This window comes from Palaemon carinicauda, chromosome 17 (genome assembly GCF_036898095.1).
Source record: "Palaemon carinicauda isolate YSFRI2023 chromosome 17, ASM3689809v2, whole genome shotgun sequence".
Lineage (NCBI taxonomy): Eukaryota > Metazoa > Arthropoda > Malacostraca > Decapoda > Palaemonidae > Palaemon > Palaemon carinicauda.
Window position 1 is genome coordinate 69,291,254 of NC_090741.1, and position 20,732 is coordinate 69,311,985.

Consider the following 20,732-nt stretch of genomic DNA (forward strand, 5'->3'; position numbering starts at 1 on the left):
GTTGCTGAGGTTGCCGCACTGCGTCACAACAAGTCACTTCTGTTGGTTGTTGAACGTCTTCCCCGTGACACATTGACTCCGTAAACAAAAAATCCTCTAACAAGGACTAAGCTTGGACTGCATGTCATGCAACACAGCTCAAGGTCTATGGGAGCAGATGTGGTAACAGACGGGATTAGCGACTGAAGTGGAACCATTACCTTCCCTGGAAGCATGTTATGCTTAAATAAAAGTCCATAAGAGGTTATGCAGCTAAAGGCTCCCTGCAAATGACAGAGTCCTCAAGGGAATATCAGAAGGAGGGAGAAAAGAACTTTCTCATCTACAGGGACCATATCCTAGAAAAGCTAAGTTCTCTCAGTGAGGGTTCACTGGTGCAAAAGCAGCAGACTAGAAGGCAACGTTATGAAACTGCTTGACAGTCTAGTGAGTTGGCAACAACCAAAGATGTGTGACTGAGAAGCATGCGGTAAGGTATGCAGAGCATGTTGTATGCAGAGTATGCTGTATGCAGAGCATGCTGTATGTAGAGCATGTTGTATGCAGAGCATGCTGAATGCAGAGCATGCTGTATGCAGAGCATGTTGTATGCAGAGCATGCTGAATGCAGAGCATGCTGTATGCAGAGCATGTTGTATGCAGAGCATGCTGTATGCAGAGCATGCTGTATGCAGAGCATGTAGTAAGCAGAGCCTGCTGTAAGGAAAGCAGAGCGTGTGCATGGCGTTTAACATTTCTCAGAAATTCCATGACCAGTGCTAGAGTGCTTTATGCATGCTTGCATGGGGTTTTAATAACAACATAATATTTACCTTACATTCATAACTCATGATTCATATTTTTGCCATATTTTGCGATCTTGTTAAAAATATATTGCAAGGAATACAAATATATTTTTATAAGTAATACAAATAACCTCCATTATCATATGGTTTGAAAATGGAGGTAAGGTATGCTGAACAGCAGAGTCAGAACGAGCTGGAACAACAATAGTTGTGGTTTCCTCTTCAAGACTCTGTTGAGGGAACACCTGAGGCTCAGTCTGCAAAGGCTGAATAAAAGACAAGCAGAAGGAAGGCGCATGGGTGGAGGAGGCTGACTCCTAGCATGAGTGGTTGAACCCAAGGGTTGCGCTTGCTGAGCGGTTGGCGGAAGCGGAGTAGCAAGTTCCAGTTCCTGTGGTGTGAGCGGAGCGCGATGAGGAAGAGGCTGCGCAGAACAAGGTAAATGTCTCGCAAGCTGAGGCTCCTGAGGCGCAAGGCTAAGGTGTTGTGGTGCTTGCCTTGTGGAGGGTTGAGCTCGCTGCAGCGAGAGCTGAGGAGACTGACTCATGGACGGGAGAGGTTGTTGTACCTCAACCGAGTGTTGCATCACTGGTGGAGCAGCAAGTGGAGGCGGAGGAAGAGAGGTATAATCCTCCTGATCCCATTGTAAAGGTTGCCTTAAGGAAGGCGGAGGCTGAACACCACTGGGAACAGCAAACTCAGCACGTGGCTCAACATCGTACGCCTGGCAGGTGGTACTGCGATCAGGCGGAGCGAGCGTAGGCGGAGGGAGTGTAGGCGGAGGCGGAGGCGCAACACTCTCAGCCCGACACTCACGCATCAAGTCCGAAAGCTGTGCTTGCATGGACTGTAGTAGAGTCCACAACATAGTCAACTTGGGGTCGGCAGACACTAAGGTCTGCTGAGGTAAAGCCTTAACAGCAGAGATCTGTTGCGGCAGAACCTTACTCCTCTTAGGCGGAGTGCATTCAACTGATGACTGAGGAGAGTCAGAGCTAACCCAATGACTGCATCCGGGTTGTTGAACTTTAACTTCGTACGTCTGGCATAGGTCTGGACTTTACGTTTAAGAGGTCTTGAGACCTGAGACCAGCGTTACTCTGCCTTTATTTTCTCCCCTAAATCTCTTCTGCAGACGAGCAAAATAAGGGCTCAATCGTCTGCGGGTGGGAGTGACGGTCTCGGTAAGACACGCCCACAACCACCGAGGATACTTCTGTGCGCCGATCAAGGCCTGCTGAACCCTTATGCCCTTCGACATTGCTTCTCCCCTGGGCTTGGGAGCTTGCAAGAGGTCCCGGACTGGGAGGACGACTGGCGCGCACAGAAGTACCCTCACGTACAACACTGACATACTTTGCGCTAATCACTTATCACTTTGATTTCTGTTTGCACTTATTTCACTGAACTCGAAACTTTAAGTGGTTTGTACCTGAAACACGCAATTCTATCCTTTCTCAAAAGTTAGTAATTGCGAAAACAGAATTACAATGTAACAGAAAAATCTAATGAAAGATAATTCAGTGGCTGGAAAGAGACTAAACACTAGATCACTCTAGAAACGTTTAGTTTCTTCCCCTAAAGAGACTAGGGAGAAGAGCAAAAACGATAACGACGTTACTCGTACGCCTGGCAGGCTTGAATGAAACGTTTATCCTCCTCTTTCTCCCTCCGTCTCTATCTCTCTCTCTCTCTCTCTCTCTCTTGACTTAGAACCTGAGAGAAGAGCCCAATCATATATATCGTTAAAACATATTATTGTTAAAGGAAAAAACTGAAATATTTCCCAAAATGAAAAGTTCCTTTATTAGGATCAAAACCATTAAGTTAAGAAAGAATGAACAAAACGCTAGACACGGTTACTCTTACTGCAACGTGAAACCGTGAACATTCTTTCTCTATCGTAACGATAGAGTGCAAGTTGAACGTTCTGAACGTCAACAACTGCAGAGACAAAACAAAACGTTAGTTCAACTTTGAAAACAGTACGAGACTATCAAAGAAATTCTTTCAAACTCTGTGGCGGAAATAGCATAATATGTTAACAGGTAAAACCGAAATGACGGGCTCAATGTTAATTAACTTCGGTACCAAGAAAAGACCGCCTACTATTAGGAAGGTCGAATATAAACAAATATAAAAATTAATTTTAATAAGTTTATAATAAAAGGAAGTTAATCGAAGAGGCCTATAAGAGGCGGAGAGATATAAAATAAATCTATAACTTTTGTTAAGCAAAATTAAGAAAGAGAGTCTATACTCTCTTAGACACCAACACTTCCGTCTAAGGGAAGGGTCGGCCATTGAAAGGTGAACGAGAGTTCATACTCTCTTCGTCACCATAATTAATCAAATTAATTCCAAAAGCTAACTAAGCTAATATAGAAGTTTCCAGTAAAGCGACAGCCGAAATCAAAGAGAAATACTTCACCAAAGTCGTGAAAATACTCCAAGAACATAAGCGTATCCCAGAACGTCTTGCCGGAAGCACGACAGAGGAATAATTGAGGAGGTGTCAACAAGAAGTACTTGAGTACCTGGCCATAGGTGGCGCTGGTAAATACACCCCCTTCTAGTATTGTGATAGCTGGCGTATCCCTCCATAGAATTCTGTCGGGCAACGGAGTTGACAGCTACATGATTATCGGGTAAGTTTAATATTGAAAATTATATATTCACCGGGTAAGTATATTCAAAAATTTATTTTATAATTAAAATATCATTTTTAAATATTTAACTTAGCCGGTGAATATATAATAGCTGATTCACACCCAAGGCGGTGGGTAGAGACCAGAGTTAATTAAGTTTACAGCGTATAAGCTAAGAGTTTTTTCATTTTGACAGTTATCAATATAACAAAACCAAAATATATAGGTACCTGGTAAGGAAGTTGACTTAGACGATTACTCTGCCTTGTAAGTCTGTCTTCCTCACGGAGCCCAGCGATCCTCTTAGGATGCTGAAAGACTCCCAGGAGCTGAAGTATCAAGGGTTGCAACCCATACAACAGGACCTCATCAAACCCCTAATCTGGGCGCTCTCAAGAAATGACTTTGACCACCCGCCAAATCAATCAGGATGCGAAAGGCTTCTTAGCCTTCCGAACAACCCATAAAACAATATTAAAAACATTTCAAGAGACAGATTAAAAGGATATTGGAATTAGGGAAGTGTAGTGGTAGAACCCTCACCCACTACTGCACTCGCTGCAACGAATGGACCCAGTGTGTAGCAGTCCTCGTAAAGAGTCTGGACATCTTTTAAGTAAAATGACGCGAACACTGACTTGCTTCTCCAAAATGTCGCGTCCATAATACTTTGCAGAGATTTATTTTGCTTGAAGGCCACGGAGGTTGCTATATCTCTAACTTCGTGCATCTTAACCTTAAGCAAACATCGGTCTTTCTCCTTCAAGTGAGAATGAGCTTCTCGTATTAAAAAAATCTGATAAAATATGACAAAGCATTCTTTGACATAGGCAATGAAGGTTTCTTAACTGAGCACCATAATGCCTCAGATTTCCCTCGTAATGACTTAGTACGAGCTAAATCGAACTTAAGAGCTCTAACAGGACATAATACTCTTTCCAGTTCGTTGCCTACGATCTCTGATAAGCAAGGAATATCAAAAGATTTAGGCCAAGGACGAGAAGGCAGTTCATTTTTGGCCAGGAAACCAAGTTGAAGTGAACAAGTGGCTTTTTTCTGTAGAAAAGCCGATGTTCTTACTGAAGGCATGAAGTTCACTGACCCTTTTAGCCGAAGCCAAGCACACTAGGAAAAGTGTCTTGAGGGTGAGATCCTTCAGGGAGGCTGAATGTAATGGCTCAAACCTGTCTGACATGAGGAACCTTAGGACCACGTCTAAGTTCCATCCAGGAGTTGCCAAACGACGTTCCTTAGAGGTCTCGAAAGACTTAAGGAGATCTTGGAGATCTTTATTGTTGGAAAGATCTAAGCCTCTATGTCGAAAGACCGAAGCCAACATGCTCCTGTAGCCCTTAATCGTGGGAGCTGAAAGGGAGTGAACCTTTCTCAGATGTAAAAGAAAATCTGCGATTTGGGCTACAGAGGTACTGGACGAGGACACAGATGCTGACTTGCACCAGTCTCGAAAGACTTCCCACTTCGACTGGTATACTCTAATGGTAGAAGCTCTCCTAGCTCTTGCAATCGCACTGGCTGCCTCCTTCGAAAAGCCTCTAGCTCTTGAGAGTCTTTCGATAGTCTGAAGGAAGTCAGACGAAGAGCGGGGAGGCTTTGATGGACATTCTTTACGTGGAGCTGACGTAACAGATCTACCCTTAGAGGAAGACTTCTTGGAAAGTCTACCAGCCATTGAAGTACTGTACCTCGGTGCACCACTCTCGCGGGCCAGAGGGTAGCAACCAACGTCAACCTTGTCCCTTCGTGAGAGGCGAACTTCTGCAGTACCTTGTTGACTATCTTGAATGGTGGGAATGCATATAAGTCCAGAAAAGACCAATCCAGTAGAAACGCGTCTATGTAGATTGCTTCTGTATCTAGGACTGGAGAGCAATAGATTGGTAACCTTTTGGTCAACGAGGAGGCAAAGAGGTCTATGGTGGGTTGACCCCAAGTAGCCCAAAGACTCTTGCCCACGTCCTTGTGGAGGGTCCATTCCGTGGGTATCACCTGACCCCTCCGACTGAGACAGTCTGCCAAGACGTTCAAGTCCCCCTGGATGAATCTCGTCAACAGGGAGATGCCTCGAATTCTTGACCATAAGAGAAGGTCCCTTGCGATCTCGAGCAGCGTGAAGGAGTGTGTGCCTCCTTGCTTGGAGATGTACGCCAAAGTTGTGGTGTTGTCTGAGTTGCCTCTACCACTAAGTTTCGAAGAAGCTTTCTAATATCATCAAGGCCAAGTGGACTGCTAATAGCTCCTTGCCGTTGATGTGCATGCTCTTCTGACTTGAGGTCCACAGACCCGAGCATTCCCGACCGTCCAGGGTCGCACCCCAACCCAAATCCGACGCGTCTGAGGACAACACGTGGTTTGGGTTCTTGACTGCTAGGGATAGTCCCTCTCTCAGACTGATATTGCTGTCCCACCATTTCAGGCATGCCTTTACTGGTTCGGAGACTGGGAATGATACCGTCTCTAATGTCTTGTCCTAGTTCCAGTGAGAGGCTAGATGGAACCGGAGAGGCAGAAGGTGTAGTCTCCCTAGTGAGACAAACTGCTCCAGGGATGAGAGAGTCCCTACGAGACTGTTCCAACTCCTGACTGAATAAACGTTTCGTTTCAGCATTAGTTGGACTTCGAGCAGGGCTTGACTGCGAATCTCCATCCCCAAATATAGAATAATCTGGGATGGGATCAGTTGGGACTTTTAGGTTGACCAAAAGTCCCAACTCCCTGGCCAGACTCAACGTCCAATGTAGATCCTGCAGACAGCGAAGACTGGACGATGCTCTGAGAAGCCAGTCGTCCAAGTACAGGGAGGCTCGGATCCCCGATAGATGGAGGGATTTTGCCACATTCCTCATGAGCCTCGTAAACACGAGAGGCGCAGGACTGAGACCAAAGCACAGGGCTCGAAACTGGTACCCCACATTCCTGTAAACAAACCTCAGAAACGGTTGGGAATCCAGGTGTATAGGAATGTGGAAGTATGCCTCCTGAAGGTCGAGAGAGACCATCCAGTCGCCTTCCATAAATGCTGTCAAGACAGCCTGGTAGACTTCATCGTGAAGTTTGTCTTGACAATGAACACATTGAGCGCACTTGCCTCTTACGTACTCCTGCAGTGAACATGGCTGCCAAATCATTGGAGCCATCCCTGAGGGACTTGTTCCTGCAGAGAACGTGGCTGTCAGATCATTGGAGCCATCCCTGAAAGCCTTGTTTATGCATGACATAATTGTACAGCAAAACTTCAAAGGCTCGAAAATAGCTGTGAAGTCGACCTGTAAAATCTTGGAGCGTCTCATGGCCAGGCGCCAGGGAGAGTCTATGAGGTTTGAGAAGTCTATCTGGGCAGAGGCAGGAACTCCCAAGCCGAGAACTTCTCTCGTGTCATATCAGACTCTCGCTCTATAAGCCAGTTTAAAAGAAGGGAAAGCAAAGGCTGTCTCCCCCAAACTCCTCCTGGTGATAAACCAGTCGCCTAGCAAACGTAAAGCTCTCTTAGAAGAGCGAGAGAGCACTAGCTTATAAAACGACGACTTCGAAGTAGCTAGGCCTAGTGTAAGCTCTGACGTTTAGGCGAACGAGGAGCAGCAGTTACAAAAAGATCCGGACAAAGATCCTTAAAAATCAGCATGATTCATTTAAAGTCCATAGAGGGCTAAGCAGCTTTAGGCTCCTCTCCGTCTGACAGAGTCCTCAAGGGAATATCAGTAGGAGGGGGAACAGCAACTTCCTCATCTGAAGGAACCTTGTCCGATAATAGCCGAGTCTCAAGCAAGGGAGAGACCTACCGTGGTGGCAATGCTTTACAAGCAGAGTCCACACGCACTGGTGCATTAGTAGCGGACCAGGACGCAACGTCATGTAACTGCTTGAGTCTGTGAACTGTCAACAACAACAGGTGCGTGAGGACGCACAGCGTCCACTCGAGACTGCTTTGACCGCCTAGACTGAGCAGTCAAAACAACTCTAGAATGCGGAGGTTGACGCTCAGCGTCAAAACAAGTCAACTCCGATTGTTGGCGAACGTCCTGAACGTCAACAGGAGCATCAGCAAGTGGCCTAACGTCCAAATGTGGCTGAAAATCCACACGAGACCGCATCGAGTGTGGTTCTAAACAACCTGACTGACGTGACTTGGCTACGCCAACGTCAACAGGACGCACAAAGGAACGTTAGGGTGGCTGAAGGCCAGGATCTCGATGAGATAAACGGCTAGGCTCAACGGACTTATCGGCAGAATAGTCTTCCATAAGGGAGGCAAGCTTATTCTGCATGTCTTGCCGTACAACCCATTTAGGATCAACGGGAATGGTTGCGGTAAGAGACGAGGGTAACGTCTGTGACCGCAAAACCTTGCCTACAAAAAGACTCTCGGAGTCTGTGTTACGCTTTTGTTAGGCGGCGAGCAGTCTTCCGATGACTGCATAGGGTCAGAGCTGTCCTAAAAGTTAAAACCAGGATGCTGGACCTGTCCTGAAAGGACTGACTTTCGCTTAAAGGGCCTCGAAACCTTGTTCCACGGTTTCTTATGCGAAAAGCCTTCGGATGACGAGGAGAAAATCGTCTCTCTCGCCTTATGGTAGGGGTGATCTTGGTAAGATACACCTGATACCATAGAGGGAACGTCTGTTCGCTGATCAAGGCCTCTCGAACCCATAAGTCGTACGACATTACTTCTCCCCTGGGCTTGGGAGCTTGCAAGAGGTCCCGGACTAGGCGAACGACAGGCACGAACAGACGAACCCTCGGTCGCAACACTGATAACACTTTGCGCAATATCACTTCATCACTACGATTTTCTGTTTTGCACTTATTTCACTGAAATCGAATTTTTTAACAATTCACATTAGGTATGAATAAAACTGATTTCTACCTGAAGCACGCAATTCTACCCTCATCAAAAGGTTATAATTGCGAAATCAGTCGTATAATGTAAGCACATTAATACCCGCAAAAAACAGCAAACATATTTTAAGATAAAAAAATCAGTGGCTGGGGAAGAGACTAAACATTAGTTAATTCAAAACTACGTTTTCAATCTCTCACCGTACAGTGCCTTGGGACGAGAATAAAAACTAAAAACGTTTTATCCTTTCTCCCCGTACAGAGACTAGGGACGAGAGTAACTCGAGAACAACGTTACTCGCTTGGGACGGGATAAAGATCGGAACGTTCTCTCTCCTCTCTCTCTCTCCGTCTCTATCTCTCTCTCTCTCTCTCTCTCTTGATTTCGCATCGAAGAGAAGAGCCCACTTACCTTTCGTCAATAAACAGGTTATTTGACCAAAGGGAAAAACTTAAAGGTTTTTCAATTAAAAGTTCCTTTAAAATAGTCTTTAAAACATTTAAGCTTTGAAAGAAAAAAGAACAAAACGTCAGAATCGATTTACTCTTTCTGCAAAGTGAAACCGTGATACTCTCTCTCTCTATCGTAACGATAGAGCGCAAACTGCGTAGCATAAATAAACTAAACGTTAGTTCATCTTTGAAACAGTACGAAGACTATTCAAAGAAAAAAACTATCATAAAATATTTACTAAAAATATTTCATTTAATAAGTTTTAAATCATTAGCTCTGTAAAAGTTATTTACGATTGAAAAGGGCTCAACGTTGTTTAACTTCGGTTTCCAAGTTAGGACCGCCTACTCTCAGGAAAGGTCGCATATACAGTGAACCCTCGCTACTTCGCGGTTCGACAATCGCGGATTCACCACTTCGCGGGGTTTTCCCATAACCCATATATATATACATATCGCGGATTTTCCGGAAAATTCGAAAATATCGCGAAATCTGAAGATAACCAAATACGATATTTTGTTACCTGTAATTCCATTAATACTGTAATTAGTAATATCTGCTCTTACTGATTGTTCATTGCATTACATATGATATATAATTCAGCACAGAAAGAAATAAAACACGAAAAGAGAATGTGATCATACGATAATTCAGTACGTAGTAAAATTAAATCGAACATGAAACGCAAATCAGATGCAGTCATACCATATTAGAATGGTGTGTACTGTAATGGATGTGCTTCTTTTCCATGAATCTTTTGTATGTATACGTACGTAGTACAGTACTGCATCCAATAATATTCTTTGTTGCAAAAATCACATTTCGAATAAGTACTGTAAGCGTACGAGAGAGAGAGAGAGAGAGAGAGAGAGAGAGAGGCGTAAAATAGCGTACGTACGTAAATTTTTATTATTATTGTTATTATTATTATTATTGTTGTTGTTGTTAATAAAATTATTATTGTTATTTATTAATCATTATTATTATTATTATTACTGTACAGTATTATTATCATTACAGTATTTATTATTATTACGGTATTGTACTTAATCTACGTACGTTCAGTGTGCGCGGGACATCTTCTATGAGTAACCAACGCACCATAGTACTGTATAAGACGGGTTGTGATTGGTTCAAGCGCTGATAGATGACGAATCAAAACTCAAGTTTTGTTATCTAGCCTGTGATTGGTGTTTTGCCCGCATCTTCAACTTCCAGCATCACAGTTCTCGCGGGTCTGCATCGTTCACTTTCTCTTTCCGCGTATTGCTGAGTAGACGTTCTTAAGTTTGTGAAGTTGAATCTGTGCTGTGTGCGACTGTTTTAAGTTGAACTTTCTGTTAAACCCTACTGTACAATGCCTCCCAAGCCTTCTGCTTCTACTAAGGCTGGTAGTGAGCCTAAACAGCACCGAAAAATGATGATTGCTGAGAAGGTGACGCTTCTCGATACTATGTTAAAAGACGGTAGAAGTTACGCGGCCGCAGACCTCGAAGACCTGACGAAATCGGGCAGTGAAGACAGTGAAACACAGGAAGAGATCCAAGAAAATGTCGAAGAAACGGTCTTAACTATAGAACGGCTTGCCAAGCTCTGCAAGCTTGCGAATGAGGTGAAAGAAATGTCGCAAGAGTGGGACGAGGATATGGTTCGTTCTCTACAATTCTGCACCAAGATCGATGAACAAATGGCTCCCTACAGGATGCTCTTGCGAAAAAAGAAGCAGCGGCAGCAACTTCCGATCACAATGCCCTCGGAAGAAATTGAAGAAGTGTCTCAGGAAGAAGTTGAAGAGGTGTCCCAGGAAAAGACACCTCCGTCTGAAGAGACGTAAAATACTATTATTGGCGGCACAGTAGAAGACATCATCAGCTTCATCATCATCATTTCTACTGTGCAGCAAATTCATCGCCATCATCATTCAAGTTTTTCTTGAACTTCTTTCGTGGTAAGTACAGTAACAATCTTTATTTTTTACTTAAACATTTTACTGTAATATTTGTGTCTGTTTTATAGTTTAGTACTGTATGCATTAAGTTAAAGGGAAGGTTTTAAAAGCCTATCATATTTTTTTTGTTTAAAATTTACATTTACGTACGTAAAACAATCTCTCTCTCTCTCTCTCTCTCTCTCTCTCTCTCTCTCTCTCGTAAATTGTTTTCCTGCTTTGCTACGTACAGTATGTACTGTATGATTTTATATAGATACGGTAAATAATATTTGTAATAACATATTTTGTAAATGCTTTTACTGTAAATATCATTATTTATCACTTTCATCATGCGCGTTACAGTAAATGCCTTCTTTGTTCTGAGCGTGGTTGTTTACTGAGCGTACTTTATGACGCCGTCGTTTCAGGTGGCGTCATAAAGAAAAACATTTCATTTGGAAGTCCTAAGGAAAATTAAGTAAAACATTGGTAATAACAAAATCAACATACTGTATACTGTACATCAATATAATCGATGCAAAAACTAACCTATACATATATGTGTACAGTACACTAAATGAGTTTGTTTCTTCATTATGATCAGAGATAAACGTAAACAAAACATTGGTTGCCATTTTTTATCGTGCTTTTTAGGTGTTTAGGAAACGCATGATATAAAATCGCCTTTAATATTTGTGCCTGTTTTAGTTTAGGGTACTGTAGTACATGCATTAAGTGTTCTGTACATTAAAGGGTAGTTTGTTAACAGTACTACGTACAAGGGAAGGTTTTAAAAGTCCGAATATACATGTTAAATAAATAGGTAAATATGGTGTCAATACTTCGCGGATTTTCACCTATCGCGCCCGCGTCTGGAACCTATCTACCGCGATAAACGAGGGTTCACTGTAAACAAATCATTAAAATTTATTTTGATGTTTATTATAAATGGAAGGCTAATCGAAGAGGCCTAATAAAGGCGGTTGAGATATAAAATATATAGAGGAAAATCTATAAATAATTTATAACGTGATAAGATAATTGCTAAAAGCCTAAAACACACTTCCGTCTAAGGGAAGGGTCGGCCATTTAAAAGTCAAAGAAAGTCCATACTCTCTCTCTTGTAATCAAAAATTAAATCTATCCAAAAACGAGTTCAAGATTTAAGATGAAGATAAAACACCTGCACTGCGAAAGCTCAAACCAAAATGAAGTACTTCACCAAATATGTTGAGAAAACTCCAGGTTCTACAGCGAGTATTGATACATCTTGTCGTCAACGTCGACAGAGAAGAATTGAAGGGTTTGTTTACATGCAAGAGTGGTATCTGGCCGACAGTTGGCGCTGGTGGGCACACCCGCAACCTTCATAGCGATCGCTCGCGAGTTTTTTTAGTGTGTTTTCTGTCGAGCCGCAGAGTTGCAGCTATTATATATTCACCGGCTAAGTTAAATATTTAAAAATTATTATTGAGTGTTACCTTATCAGGAGTGAAGGTGGTTGGGAAGCTAACACAGGCTGGAGACTTCGTCTTAGGATAAACTAAGGAAACGGTAATCTAAGGGAGAGTCACAGAAGGGCATGGCCCCCTGGGAGCTAAGTAAGTAAGGATACGGCTCCTACGTTAGGTTAGGTGGTATTCTTGTGTTAGTCCCTCCTTTAAAATTTGTTTTGTTCACTCATAACTCTTGGAATTTCAAAACGTCTGAAATTCGATAAATATTGGTTCGCCCATTATTTCCATTAGAACAGTTCTAAGTACCTATATATTAGTCAGGAGACAATTGATTGGAATCGGAATCGAGAATTGAAAATATCTGAAATTGGTAAAATTATAGATATGGACGGAACAACAATTTAAGCATATAAAAAGTTATTCCTGTAGTAAATATTGTGCTTTCACTGAATTTGACTACTGTATTTCAACGGCAAATAAACCAAAAACCTGTCAGACCATCTAAGAACGGGAAAATTTTTTTAGATAACTAATGAATTTTACTCCGCCATGCACTCACTTCCCTAGCAGAAAAAGAAAAACATCAAGCTCCTATGTTCTAGCAAGCGGTACATGCAGAGCTGCGCATGCTAACCCCATTGATTATTATTTCTTAGATAACTGTTTTATTTGGTTAAAATAAGTGTCATTTTCGAAGAAAACGGGCAATTTTCTATATGAAACATGTTATTTTTATTAATAAAATAAATTTTTGAATATACTTACCCGATAATCATGTAGCTGTCAACTCCGTTGCCCGACAGAATTCTATGGAGGGATACGCCAGCTATCACAATACTAGAAGGGGGTGTACTTACCAGCGCCACCTGTGGCCAGGTACTCAATCATTTGTTGTTGACACCTCCTCAATTATTCCTCGGTCCACTGGTTCTCTCTGGGGAGGAAAGGGAGGGTCGATTAAATCATGATTATCGGGTAAGTATATTCAAAAATTTATTTTATTAATAAAAATAACATTTTTCAATATTAAACTTACCCGATAATCATGTAGCTGATTCACACCCAGGGAGGTGGGTGAAAACCAGTGTACAAGATTAAAGGATAGCTAAGTATCCCATATTTCATATAACAGTTATCTCAAATAACAATGAAATAATAAGTACCTGGTAAGGAAGTCGAATAGAACCGTTACTCTGCCTCTTTATTTAAAGTTCGTCTTCCTTACTGAGCGCAGCGTTCCTCTTGGAGGCTGAATCAACCCAAAGGTGCCAAAGTACACGGGGTTGCAACCCCTACTAAAGGACCTCTACCAAACCTTTAACCCAGGCGCTTCTCAAGAATGAATAGACCACCCGCCAAATCCAAGGATGCGGAAGGCTTCTTAGCCTACCGTAACAACCATAAAAACAACAATAAAAGTATTCAAGAGAAAGGTTAAAAAAGGTTATGGGATTAAGGGAATGTAGTGGCTGAGCCCTCACCTACTACTGCACTCGCTGCTACGAATGGTCCCAGGGTGTAGCAGTTCTCGTAAAGAGACTGGACATCTTTCAGATAAAATGATGCAAACACTGACTTGCTCCTCCAATAGGTTGCATCCATTATGCTCTGCAGAGAACGGTTTTTATTAAAGGCCAACGAAGTAGCTACAGCTCTTACTTCGTGGGTCCTTACCTTCAGCAATGCAAGGTCTTCCTCCTTTAAGTGAGAATGTGCTTCTCTGATCAGAAGCCTTATATAGTACGAAAGCCCATTCTTGGACATGGGTCTCGAGGGTTTCTTGATGGCACACCATAAGGCTTCTGACTGTCCTCGAATAGGTTTAGACCTCTTCAGATAATATTTGAGAGCTCTGACAGGGCAAAGAACTCTCTCTAGTTCGTTACCTACCATGTTGGAGAGGCTAGGTATTTCGAACGATCTAGGCCAAGGACGTGAAGGAAGCTCGTTCTTTGCTAGGAATCCAAGCTGAAAAGAACATGTTGCAGATTCGGTTGTGAAACCAATGTTCTTGCTGAAGGCATGAACCTCACTGACTCTCTTAGCTGTTGCAAGGCAAACGAGAAAAGCAGTCTTGAGGGTAAGATCCTTGAAGGAAGCTGACTGGAGAGGTTCGAACCTAGATGTCATAAGGAACCTTAAGACTACGTCTAGATTCCAGCCTGGAGTGGAAAGACGACGTTCTTTAGACGTCTCAAAAGACTTGAGAATGTCTTGAAGGTCCTTGTTGGAAGACAGGTCCAAACCTCTGTGGCGGAGAACTGAGGCCAACATGCTCCTATATCCTTTAATCGTAGGTGTTGAAAGGGATCTCTCATTCCTAAGATGTAGAAGGAAGTCAGCTATTTGGATCACAGAGGTATTGGTAGAGGATATTGAATTGGCTCTACACCAGCTTCGGAAGACCTCCCACTTAGACTGGTAGACTCTACGAGTGGAAACTCTTCTAGCTCTGGCAATCGCACTGGCTGCCTCCTTCGAAAAGCCTCTAGCTCTAGCGAATCTTTCGACAGTCTGAAGGCAGTCAGCCGAAGAGCGTGGAGGTTTGGGTGCAACCTGTCTACGTGTGGTTGACGTAGAAGGTCCACTCTTAGAGGTAGAGTCCTGGGGAAGTCGACTAGCCATTGAAGTACCTCTGTGTACCATTCTCTTGCAGGCCAAAGGGGAGCAACCAGCGTCAGCCGTGTCCCTTCGTGCGAGACGAATTTCTGCAGAACTTTGTTTATTATCTTGAACGGAGGGAATGCGTACAGGTCGAGATGGGACCAGTTCAGAAGAAAAGCATCCACATGAACCGCTGCAGGGTCTGGAACAGGGGAACAATAAAGCGGAAGTCTCTTGGTTATGGAGGTGGCAAACAGATCTATGGTAGGTTGACCCCACAAGGTCCAAAGTCTGTTGCACACACTCTTGTGGAGGGTCCATTCCGTGGGAATGACCTGATTCCTTCTGCTGAGGCGATCCGCTGAAACATTCATATCGCCCTGGATGAACCTCGTGACCAGAGTGAGGTTTAGACCTCTTGACCAAATGAGGAGGTCCCTTGCGATCTCGTAAAGGCTCCTCGAATGGGTCCCTCCTTGCTTGGAGATGTAAGCCAAGGCTGTGGTGTTGTCTGAATTCACCTCCACCACTTTGCCTAGCAGGAGGGACTTGAAATTCAACAGGGCTAGATGAACTGCTAACAGTTCCTTGCAGTTGATGTGGAGTAATCCTTGTTCCTTGTTCCATACTCCTGAGCATTCCCGTCCGTCCAAGGTCGCACCCCAGCCCGAGTCCGATGCATCTGAGAAGAGATGAAGATTGGGGGTCTGGATGGCCAATGATAGACCCTCCTTGAGAAGGAGATTGTGCTTCCACCACAGGAGAGTGGTCTTCATCTCTTGGTTGATAGGGATAGAGACTGCTTCTAGAGTCGAGCCCTTGTCCCAATGAGCAGCAAGATGGAATTGAAGAGGGCGGAGGTGGAGTCTTCCTAGCTCGACAAACAGGGCCAGTGATGAGAGGGTCCCTGTGAGACTCATCCACTGTCTCACTGAGCAATTGCTCCTCTTCAGCATGCTCATGATGCACTCTAGGGCTTGGTTTATCCTGGGGGCCGATGGAAAAGCCCGAAAATCCTGACTCTGAATCTCCATTCCCAGGTACACAATGGATTGGGAGGGAATGAGTTGAGATTTCTCTATATTGACTAATAGACCTAGGTCTCTGATTAAGTCTAAAGTCCAAGTGAGGTTCTCCAGACAACGACGACTCGTGGAGGCTCTCAACAGCCAGTCGTCTAGGTAGAGGGAGGCTCTGATGTTCGATAAATGTAGGAATTTCGCTACATTCCTCATCAGATGAGTAAAGACCATAGGAGCTGTGCTTAGGCCAAAACACAGGGCTTGGAACTGATAGACAACCTTTCCGAAAACGAATCTCAGGAAAGGTTGGGAGTCTGGATGAATGGGAACGTGAAAGTATGCATCTTTCAAGTCCAACGAGACCATCCAGTCCTCCTGTCTGACCGCTGCTAAGACCGACTTGGTCGTCTCCATCGTGAACGTCTGCTTGGTGACATACTCGTTGAGAGAGCTGACGTCCAGCACCGGTCTCCAACCTCCTGTCTTCTTGGCCACAAGAAAGAGACGGTTGTAGAAGCCCGGGGATTGATGGTCCCGGACTATAACCACTGCCTTCTTCTGCACAAGTAGCGACACCTCCTGTTGCAATGCTAGCCTCTTGTCCTCTTCTTTGTAGTTGGGAGAGAGGTTGATGGGCGATGTGGTCAGAGGTGGTTTGAGGCAGAATGGAATCCTGTAACCGTACCTCAGCCAACTGACAGACTGTGCGTCTGCACCTCTCTTCTCCCAGGCTTGCCAGAAGATCTTGAGTCTGGCTCCTACTGTTGTCTGGAGAATCTGAGAGTCAGTTCTTTCCCTTAGATGTCCTGGATCCTTTCCTAGACTTGCTCCTGTGAGAGTCTGGACGGGAGCTTCCTCGGCTGGGGGCTCTACCACGAAAGGGCGGTATGAACCTCGTAGCTGGGGTATCAGCCACTGGGGAGCGATAAGTCTTGGGGACTGAGGTGGCAACCTTAGACTTACGAGCCGATGAGGCTACAAGATCGTGCGTGTCCTTTTGTATCAGGGCAGCAGACAAGTCCTTAACTAGCTCCTCGGGAAAGAGGAACTTTGAGAGTGGAGCAAAAAGGAGTTGTGACCGTTGGCAAGGTGTAATGCTGGCGGAAAGGAAGGTACACAGTTGTTCCCTTTTCTTCAACACCCCTGATACAAATAACGACGCTAGCTCACCCGATCCATCTCTGATGGCCTTATCCATGCAGGACATTAATAGCATGGCAGAATCTTTGTCCGCAGGAGAGGTTTTCTTGCTGAGGGCCCCCAGGCACCAGTCGAGAAAGTTGAACATTTCAAATGCTCTGAACAACCCTTTTAGTAAATGATCCAGGTCTGAGAAGGTCCAACAAACCTTCGAGCGTCTCATAGCAGTTCTCCGAGGCGAGTCCACCAGACTTGAGAAGTCAGCCTGGGCAGAGGCAGGTACTCCTAAGCCTGGTGCTTCCCCTGTGGCATACCAAACGCTAGCTTTCGAAGCGAGCTTCGTTGGAGGGAACATGAAGGAAGTCTTGCCAAGGTGTTGTTTAGACTGCAGCCACTCCCCTAAGATCCTTAAAGCCCTCTTGGAGGATCTAGCTAGGACAAGCTTAGTATAGTTGGACTTAGCTTGTTGTACGCCCAGCGAAAACTCAGATGGTGGAGAGCGGGGAATAGCAGAGACGAAGTGGTCTGGGTAAATCTCCCTGAGTAGAGCCAAGACCTTACGAAAATCAATCGACGGTGGAGAAAGCTTAGATTCGTCCACGTCTGATGAGGGATCAAGGTGTGCCTCCTCATCATCCGACACCTCATCAGCAGAGGGTAGCGAAGCGATCGGACCAGAATGCTGAACCGCAGAGTCAGAGCGGGTAGGAACAAAAACAGTGGTTTCCTCTTCCAGTGACTGTTGAGGGAAAACCTGAGGCTCAGACTGCAAAGGCTGAACAACAGACGAAGCAGAAGGCAGGCGCATGGGTGAAGGAGGTTGACTCCTAGCAAGAGAGGTTGAACCCAAGGATTGCACAAGCTGAGCGGAGGACGGAGGCGGAGTAGTCCGTTCCTGTTCCTGTGAGATGAGCGGAGCATGATGAGGTTGAGGCTGCGCAGAACAAGGTAAAGTTCTCGCAAGCTGAGGCTCCTGAGGCGCAAGTCCAGGGTGTAGAGGAGCTTGCCTTGAGGAGGGTTGAGCTCGCTGCAGCGATGGCTGAGCAGACAGACTCACGGAGGGGAGAGGTTGTTGTACCCCAACCGAGAGTTGCACCACTGGTGGAGCAGCAAGGGGAGGCGGAGGAAGAGTGGAATAACTCTCCTGATCCCAAAGCAAGGGTTGCCTTAAAGAAGGCTGAGGCTGAACACCACTGGGAACAGCGAACTCCGAAAGTGGCTCAACATCGTACGCCTGGCAGATGGTGCTGCGACCAGGCGGAGCAAGTGCAGGCGGGGCGAGCACAGGCGGAGCGAGAACAGGCGGAGGGAGTGTAGGCGGAGGAGGAGGTGCAACACTCTCAGCCCGACACTCACGCATCAAGTCCGAAAGCTGAGCTTGCATGGACTGAAGCAGGGTCCACTTGGGATCGGCAGAAACGATAACAGACTGAGGTAAAGTCTTAACAGTCGGGCTCTGTTTTGGCAGAACCTTACTCCTCTTGGGCGGAGTACAGTCGACAGATGACTGAGGCGAGTCAGAGCTGAGCCAATGACTGCAACCTGGCTGAGCACTCGCGGACTGGACTCTACGTTTAAGCGGTCTCGAGACCTGAGACCAACGTTTCTTCCCTGCTAGTTGATCAGCGGACGAGAATAAGACGGGCTCAATCGTCTGCAGGTGGGAGTGACGGTCTAAGGAAGACACGCCCGCAACCACCGAGGATAGTTCTGTGCGCCTAACAAGGCCTGTCGAACCCTTAAGCCCTTCGACATTGCTTCTCCCCTGGGCATGGGAGCTTGCAAGAGGTCCCGGACTGGGAGGACGACTGGCTCGCACAGAAAAATCCTCACGCACCACACTGGCACCACTAGCACTTGGCACTGCACCGACACTAGCACTCGTCACAGCACTGGCACTAATTCCACCCACTGCACTCTTGACCTTCAGTTCTTTAACTTCGGCCATCAGAGACTTATGGTCACTTACCACTGATTCTACTTTATCGCCTAAAGCCTGAATAGCACGCAAAACAACTGACATATCAGGCGGAGGGCACACAGTAGGTTCGGGGGTAGCCACTACAGGGGTAGGAAAAGGTAGGGGATCATGAGGTGAGGAAAACAAAGAAGAGTGAGAAGAACTTCTCCTAACTCTACCTCTCTCTAACTTAGATGAATATTTTAAAAGACGGACAAATTCCAATTCCGAAAGTCCGGCGCATTCCTCACATCGATTTTCTAATAGACAGGGCCTGTCCCTACAGTCAGAACAAGCGGTGTGAGGATCTACCGAGGCCTTCGGAATACGCCTATTGCAAGACCTACATCGTCTATGGGAGGGGGCTTGCGAAACGTCAGACATCTTGTATTCAAAGAGTTAGCCAAAGGGTGATCCAAAAACAAGCAAAATTCGTTAATCGTTATATCAGTATTATATAAAAGCTATCTAGCTAATATAAGAAGGATTCCAGTAAAGCGACAGCCGTTAATCTGAGAGAATACTTCACCAAATATCCGTGAATAAACTCGAAGACCATAAGCGTATCCCAGAACGTCTAGCCGGAAGCACGACAGAGGAATAATTGAGGAGGTGTCAACAACAAATGATTGAGTACCTGGCCACAGGTGGCGCTGGTAAGTACACCCCCTTCTAGTATTGTGATAGCTGGCGTATCCCTCCATAGAATTCTGTCGGGCAACGGAGTTGACAGCTACATGATTATCGGGTAAGTTTAATATTGAAAAACCTGTTTTTCAGTAGGAAAGCTTTTTCCGTCCATAACTATAAAGAAACCCCTAAATTTTTCTGGTATCGGAATCGAAGAATTTTTATTGTATTTCCGATTCTGAAAACGATTATTTGGAATTTGGGGGTGTAAGTATGATAGTGGCCACATGTATGTACTATTATGGCTAACTTAGAATACGGCAGTGTAAGGGGGGTTGCAGGGGGGCGTTAGCCAGCCCCACGTTAGGTATGCAAGTAAGGACAAGGGTTGTAGATTAGGTTAGGAGGGAAAGTTTGGGTCAGTTTGTCTATTTCTAATTAACGCATGAGGAGCTGGCCGCTGATATACAAAGGCTAGGGAATTTGTATGCTTGCATGTTGAATTTCTATTACTTTTCCCATCTGTAATTATAATAAAAGCAAATAGCCTTAACTTTGCCTACCTAAGGGCATGAAAAGTATTGCGTCACTGTTAGCGTCTGCGGTTCATAGGTGGCTTTCAGTAAACTTAAAACAAATCAGAATGATTTAGTAAACTTACCTCATTAGATATCTGCTACGAATAATAGATTTAAAGTTGATAATATCAGATATTTAGATAAGCATGTCTAGTTATCGTTACAAGACGACAGGTTTGTTATTGTTGACGATATAGGTTCCTGCAGTGTTGCCAACTGTGACAGATTGAGGTCCGAGACTTACGGGCTGCCTAAGGCAAGAGCCCTTCTTACGCAATGGTCGTGTATTGTCTTTGCACAATGGTAAGGCAATCTGACACACACAGGTCTGAGATGCGCTAGTAAGAGTTTTCTCCCTGTATATGGATTTTGGTGATGATATACTTCGTACAAAAGATGAACGAAAAACAATAAAGTCAGTTGCAACAATGCAATTATTACAAATATTGGATACGGGAATGTTATACAAATGGTAGTTGATATACAGTGCAATCGGGTACAATTACTGCCTAATAAACTTTCTTAACTACGGACTTGAAGAATATACTTCATCAAAATTTCTAATGAAAAATAAACGAGTGATATATTATGTAAAACTACTGTAAATGTTACAATACTAGTAGCCTCAAAATCAAGCACAAAACTTATTAGATTTGAGCTAGAAAATGCG

At 44.6% G+C, this 20,732-nt stretch overlaps 1 protein-coding gene across 1 annotated transcript in view; it reads right to left on the minus strand.

The window, feature by feature from the left end:
• LOC137656126 (pre-mRNA-splicing factor 18-like) overlaps positions 1-20,297 on the minus strand; it is a 65,880-nt gene extending 45,583 nt beyond the window's left edge. Inside the window, exon 1 of the mRNA XM_068390306.1 lies at positions 20,146-20,297. The gene's annotated coding sequence lies outside the window, so the exon portion shown is untranslated. The remainder of the gene's footprint in view (positions 1-20,145) is intronic.
• Between the last annotated feature and the right edge of the window lie 435 nt (positions 20,298-20,732).